The sequence below is a fragment of the Bidens hawaiensis genome, unplaced genomic scaffold (assembly GCF_021521415.1).
Source record: "Bidens hawaiensis isolate Kalapana, Puna unplaced genomic scaffold, B.hawaiensis_p1.1 tig00000001_1, whole genome shotgun sequence".
Taxonomy (NCBI): domain Eukaryota; kingdom Viridiplantae; phylum Streptophyta; class Magnoliopsida; order Asterales; family Asteraceae; genus Bidens; species Bidens hawaiensis.
The window spans coordinates 5,759,162-5,766,655 of record NW_027491014.1 but is presented as its reverse complement, the minus strand read 5'-3'; positions in this window follow the sequence as shown (position 1 = coordinate 5,766,655).

Genomic DNA, 7,494 nt, shown 5'->3' with positions numbered 1-7,494 from the left:
TGCTACAGATTTTAATACTACTTTAGTGCTACAAAAGAACAGGGTCGGCCGACCCCCTAAACATGTAGGCAGGTCCGCCCTTGGTCGAAACACTTGGTTTAAAATTTAGGACAATCGAACATATTTAAACAACACGTATGCCAAATAGGGAGTTCACTTATCGAAACAACTCAACGCATTGCATAAGTTTAATTAATAATAAACCAATAAAATACATTTTCAATACCAAATACATTCGAGCCATTCTCATGAAAATAAACCTTAACAAGCAAGCAAGCAAACAAACAAACAAAGAGAAAAACATCCACGATCACACTCCAAACTACAAACACAACACTCAACGGAAATGTACTTAATTACTTACAAATATTATAGATCTTAGATGCAAGTTCATCAATCAAGGCCTTATTATGTTCGCTGATGTCGTCTAATCCCACTATTCGTTCAGGATTTGAGTTATTCCCGGACGAATCATACCGAATTAATATCCTCACCAAGCAATACACAAATTCTGGACAGCTTTTAGTTTGAAGTTCAGGAAAGTAGTTAGGGCCCAACACTCTTGCATATCGAAACGCAGGGTTGGCATTTGGCCCTTCTAAATCCCAGTTCCGGCTAATCTCATCAATAGCTTTCAACGCATCCTTAAAAAACGAAATCCTTAACCTACTAACCAGCCATTTGGTATCCTTCCCGGTTTTTCTTTCACATCACAAAACAGTTTGAACGCGTGCATTCCAGTGTAAGATAAAGGGATGACAAAAAGATATCGGATTAAACCTAATTCCACTCCCCCAACATCAGTATAACTCATCTCCAAATTGTTGATAAGTCTCAACGCGGTATTAATAGCTCGTTTATCACAACTAAAATGATGTTTTAATATGTCAAGCCATTTGCGTTGCGGTTTGGCCATTCTTTGGGAGATTGTCCACTTGGATAAAAGTTCAAATATGTTTCCATTACACGGTCCCAAGATCTATCAACATTCTCAATCGGTTTTGAAAGAATCTTGAAAAGAAAACCACAAATAAACAAACCATAGTCGCGATCTGTTGGGGATAGGGTCGGTAGGCTCGATGTTCTTGAGGTTCCAGGCGGGTTCAAGTCAAGAGGTACGGAACCAAAGTTGGTTGCGTGAATGAGACGGGCATCGGATGAATCCGATGACCTGCCTGGCTTCCTCAAGTAACATGCCCCAGCGATTATTATTTTACATTCGGAACCACTTATTTGCCCACTTTCAATGGAAGAATGAAGCTGCGAGAGTAAGATGTCAAGATCTTGATTGGACCAGTTAGATGAAATCTGATAACCATCTGCCTCGGTTATTAATTTGTTATCCCATTCCTGTTTACGTGGGAATCTTAAGATCTCGGATACACCTCTAAATTGCTCACGATACTTCAGTGTCGGATAAGCTTTTGGTTTGTTCATGCCTACATGTACAAATCCCAAATGTTTTAAATGTTTTAAATGCTATACAAATTGTTCTGAGTTGGTGATGCTTTCACACGAACTCCCCTAAAACAAATGCTATATAAATGTATAAGTGTATTTATCAATATTTATTCTAATTTCATGAACTTTTAGAGGTTGAGAATTTTTTTTAACGACTAACAAACCCCTTGATAACTCACAACGGGGTTCAATACCGCGAGATAATCCATCTAGTGGTGCTTCAACCAGGTATAAACCCACCCAGGAATATAGCTTATAAGTGGGATTCGAGCTCATAATGTTAAACATAAGAAACCCTTATGTGAACCTTGCAACAAATGATATATAAATGTCTTAAGTGTATTTATCAATATTTACTCTGATTTCATGAACTTTTAGACATTAAAAATAATGAGAGCCAACTTCGGCAATTCAAAAATAAAATAAAATAAAATAAAAATAATAAATATGCAATAATAATAGCAACTTCAAATTGACACTTTTAGATTTAGTTAACTCTATACATCATAGATTCGTGGATGTAACAACCAATGGTCAAGTATTGACACGTATAATGTTAGACTGATCTTAACACATGATTATACCACACACAAGCACAATCATAACAGAGAATAAATTCGGAAAGAGACCAAAGAGTTTATTAAGAAACTTACTTGTAGTGTGATGGAGGCTGAAGACAGAAAAGAAGCAATTTAATTAGGTTGAGTTTGCTCTAATTAGGGTAAAGTATGATGGCGTCTTAGAGTTAATTAAATATTAAGTCTCACCAAAAGGCTTGTATCATAAGACTAGTGGAGAGGTTTGTTAATAAAAAAGAAGTAATTTTGCACCTGCCACGTACGGGCAGGCAGAGAAGCATTAACGAGATATCTAATTAAAGCAAAAGAAAAATGATTGGTTAAGATGACTGTGGATCCAAAAAAAGCCCTCTTTAGTGTGAATGGGTTGGATAGAAAGGGGTTGGTCTATGGGTGGCGCTATGTGTATATATCTGTATAATATATGTGTATTATATATAATGCAAATCTCATACAAGCATAAAAAGAAATGGACTGCCAATATGAAACATGTGTACACGTTCCCATGACTCGGTATCCCCATCTGAACAGTCCATAATAATTTCCCTTTTTGAAAAACAATTGATAGGAAAACCTTCGAGAAACTTAAAAACTGACCATGACCAAAGACCTCTACTTGGCAGCAATAATAGTAATAAACAAGTTACAATTCCGGCTTTTATGCACAATCAAGGTACTCTAAGACAAAAATTGCAATTTTCCCCCGTCCCCACACTTGAGGTTAATATTGTCTTAAATGCTTAAAATTTAGCATTTAAAGTAACATTAACGAGGACATAGTTAAAATTTACTGCATATTAACGTTAAAATCGGGCTTAATGTGATGGTCATATCAATTTATGCAATTATACTTTTAACAATGAAACTAATAAACAAAAAATTTATGAAAACAAAGCTACCTGATTAGACAACAGGTAACTCATGTGCACTTATGCTTACTCTTGACTAACCTGTCTCTTCAACTCACACACTCTCAAAAGTGTAGAAGCACGCTTCTCACAACTACTAGAATAGGTCTTCTACTCGTTTTGCAAAACTGTTAGTTTTATTTACCAAGTCGAGTTAAATAAATTTCATAATTAAATTTGTTGAACAAGTAAAAATGTTAAAATACCTAACTCACTTTTGTAGGAATCACGATTGCATTTAGCATATGCAACAATCCGTTTAACCCCCCCCCCCCTAGTAGTACGGGTGGACGAGTGAGGTCTCGTGAGGGTTTCCAGGAAACAACACCCACAAAGCTTTAATTAAAATAAAATATACACGTACCTGGATTAACCGATGCAAATGATTAACACACTCCAAGAGGTTTGAAAGAGTGGGTGGACCGATACAAAATTTTTAAATCCTCGAGCGTCATGAATAGTTAAAAGTTCACCTGTCTCATAGCACGAGCCACATAAAAATTTCGAGAGTTTAGCCACCCCTCGCAAGTAAGCCAAGAATACCTAGAAAGCAACACAAACCTAAAAAGCCAAGAAGACGTAGTAAGACACACAAATCTAGCAAGCCACAATGACCTAGCAAGCCAAGCAGACCAAGTAAGCCAAGGAACACTAGAAAGCCAAGCAACGATAGCTTCTTCACCGAACACCACGAACTCCCAGATTTTTTGGTGTGGCATCCCCGCACTTGACTTTTTCTACGACACACTTGAAATGAAATCGTTAAACACTACAAAAATAATACTGAAAATAAAATCCGGGTTGCCTCCCGGTCAGCGCTAAGTTTTTGTTAAGGTCTTCAGCCGGACCGTTACCTGATTTGGCGGTTAAGGTGGTCTAGTGTAGTTCTTACCTTCCACTATCTCACTTCGTGTGTTTCTCCAGCACAATGGTAGCTCCGATGTCTCCCACCTTAACCCAAAACATGCCAACCTTCTTTGTTCATTCTCAAACCCAAGTGGTTTCTTTACCTTCTCTTTCCTTAGTGGTTTCTTTCTGCTTGTTCTATCTTTTTCCTTATTTACCACCACTTCCATTACTATTTTATTTTTGTTTGTTGAACTTACTGCAACTCCACGTTTTACCTCTACTGCATTTAGCTCTCCTGTCTCTCGTTCACGCTTAGACCTGTTAAAAACAACATTGTTCTCCTTTTTGGTGTCATCCTCACACGTACGAGGAAGAAACATGTTAGTAGCACATGACCTAGAATATTTATTTTCAAAAGAATAATCATAAGAATTTGAAAATATGCTTAATATTAACTTACGATTACCACAGTGGCGGATCCAGAAAATTTTCTCACAGGGGTCGGGAATTTTTATGGTCGGTACTAATACAACTGTCGGGTCGAACCGGGTCGGGTCGGGTCAAACCGGGTCGGGTCGTATATATAAAAAAAGATTGCCAAACAAAATATTAGGTAACAAATAGATTAAAGTTGCTCTCTAAGAGTTTTCATTTTTTGAAATCTAACCATTACATCATCTACTTTAACATTGACAAGCAAGTCTTTCTCAATGTAACAAATACAACTGTCGCCTAAATTTTCATCACCCATTCGATTACGCAAATCGGACTTCACATACTTCATCGCTGAAAAGGATCTTTCAATGGTTGCGGTTGCGACGGGTAATACGAGTGCTAAACCATTCAAGTTTGAACCAATGCAAAGGAATGGTGTTTCTTTGTTTGAACCATCAATTGAACAAGACTTGCTAAACCATTCAAGTTTTTAAATCGTTTTATCTCCTTTCAAATTATTGATGTCTGTCGCGAGTTCAACCGGAAGTCTTCTTTTATCACTTTCATCAAAATCATATGGGTACAACTCGACTAATCGTAATATTTTTGGAATAGAAAATGCCCGAAAATTATCACAAGGAGTCAAACAACTTAACGAAACTAGTAAGTCGGATGTTACCCCAAATTCCCCCAAATTTTTTACATAGTAGTCTAAATATCATTAACTTAAAAATCTAAAAGCCAAATTAAATTAGACATAAATTAAATGTAGTATATGGAAGGCTGGAAACAATTTTAGTGGACGTGAGGGTTGTTGCCAACTAGAAACTTGGAAACAATTTGTAGTGCAGTAGTTGAGGTGATATTGTGTGAGAAGATAAGGTTGTCAAGGTGAGTGACTGAGTGTGCCGTACCCCCTGGTCGGAATTTCCGATTCCGACGAGTGGTGAGATGAAAGGACGAAGTGAGCCGGCGAAGGCGATCAAAAAAATAAATTTTAGAAGTTAGAATGGGATTTTGGGTTTTGGGCTAAAAATTGAGTAGGGTTTGAATTAGGTTTTGGGCTTAAAAATTGAATTGGATATTGGACTAATGGACTAGTTAATATTAAAGTCAAATTTAATAGGCAAAATTGTTTATATAACGGTTATATAATTATATTTATAAAATTGTCATTGTATTTTTTGTTAGGGTTAGTCTCAAAATCTCATGAGGGTTGTCTTGAAATTATACAGGGTAAGGCTTTAATGTTTTACAGGGGTCGGTGCCAAAATTTTACAGGGGTCGGTCGGGAATTTTTCGGTATATTAATGTTTTGGACAAAAATCTGTTAAGGATGTCCAAATCTGTTAAGTGAGGTATAGTGCTAACACGATAAGAATGAATGTGTAATCGAAACCTGGATGAACACAATGATTTGATCACGAGGGAAAAAACCCTTAATTACGATAATCTTACAAGGTAATCTTTGGTCGAATCACTTTGGTCAAGGATTAACAAGGTAACTTTTGGTCGGATAGTACGTGATTATAGTAATCTCCGGCACAAAAAACCCCCGGACGGTGAAAACTATCACCGTCAATTATATTGATAATAAAAAGGTGTTACAAGTATTGGACTTGTTGATCAACGAATGCTATGTGTGTACAAGTAGTCTTAGTAGCTAGGAGATAAGTAAATGCGTCCTACTGTTGATCTCAACTCGATATATAAAGAAAATAGAAAATAACTAACATACCTTCATCCGACGCATCAGGTATCCTTCTTACCTTTCTCTGTTATTTTCTTTAATCATGTCTGATGCTTCGTCTTCTTCTTCTCCGTCTCCCTCTAAACCTTCTGAACAAATCTCCGACGGTTCTGAGTTGACGGAAATGGAGCCCCAATGTCTGCTTGCCAACCCCTCTGCAGAAATCTGCAAACTCACGGATCTAGAGGTCGAAGACTTTCGCACACTGTTTCCTCCGAAAACCCTATTCCGACCCTACGAAACCAGTGTCAGATGTGACGTGTATTCCAAGGTTTGGGTCTGCTTTCCGGCGACTCCATTTCTGATTGGCTACAAATACCCTTTTCCGTCTTTTACTCAAAACTTCTTAGATTCTACTGGCATATCCTACATACAGGCTATGCCTATGATTTGGAGGGTTCTCAGCACTATCGAGAGAATCATAGAGGAGCAAAAGATTGACTTCGGTCTTCCGGAGTTATCACATTATCTTAGATTCTACAAATACCCACGGTCCTGCCCGCTTTATCTTTAAAAGTCACTTTGAATGATTATCTGTGGAAGAATCAGTTCTTCTTTGTAAAACATGACTCTATACCAGGAGGAGTCGATCATCCTTCAAAATGGGTTAGAAAGGGTAGGATCCTGGATCCTCAAGAAACAGTAGGATCCTTGATGCTTTAACTTGAATTCTGAACTTTCCTTTTTATTTGAAGTTGAAAACTTCACTTCTTTGGGCAAGCTACCTGACACAGAAGAAAAGACAAAACGGTTCCTAGCACTGGATACCGAGATTAGGACTTTTCAAGCACGTTTTGTTGAAGGTTTTTCTGATATCTCCTCGAGTTCAAGCATGTCAAGTAAGTTAATTATTTTAATATAGACAAGATTAGAATAAGAGAACTTATCTGATAACTTTTTTCCTTTTTAGGCGCCAAGAAATCCCAGAAGTCAACCGGTAAGTTCTCCCTTGAAGATATTGACTGTATGGTCACTTCTCCTGTTGTCAAGAAGGAGGCTTCGAAGGTAGGCACTAGCTCAAAGCCCAAGACTACAACAACCAGGGCCAAGTCCGTAGCTTCCAAGAGGAAAAGATCCTCTGATCCTGAGACCCACTATGACATTATCCTCTCTGTAAGTATCCTATATCCTGAAACTCTGAATTGTTGGATCCAGTATCCTTCTGATTTCGAATATTTTGTTGTGTATAGGCCATGAATGCTTTTAAAGAGCATTATGAAAAGACTATTGGCCAAATGAGTGACAAGCTGTCGGGGTTAGGGAAGGTGTGGTTGCCAAGGATAAGGCTATAATCCAGCTCTCCAAGGAGAAGAAACATTTGGAGGATCAGCTATCCTTAGCCGAAGCCCAACATCAAGAGGCAGTGGAGCAGGCCACAGATGAAGCCAAAGTGTGGGCTGCCAGGTCGGTATTCCAAGCACGGATCAAGATGGCGAAGGAGGCCGGTAATCCCGCTTTCGACAAGTCGACATGGGACGTGGAGAAGTGGAAGGCTGCTCTGGACGATCTTGGT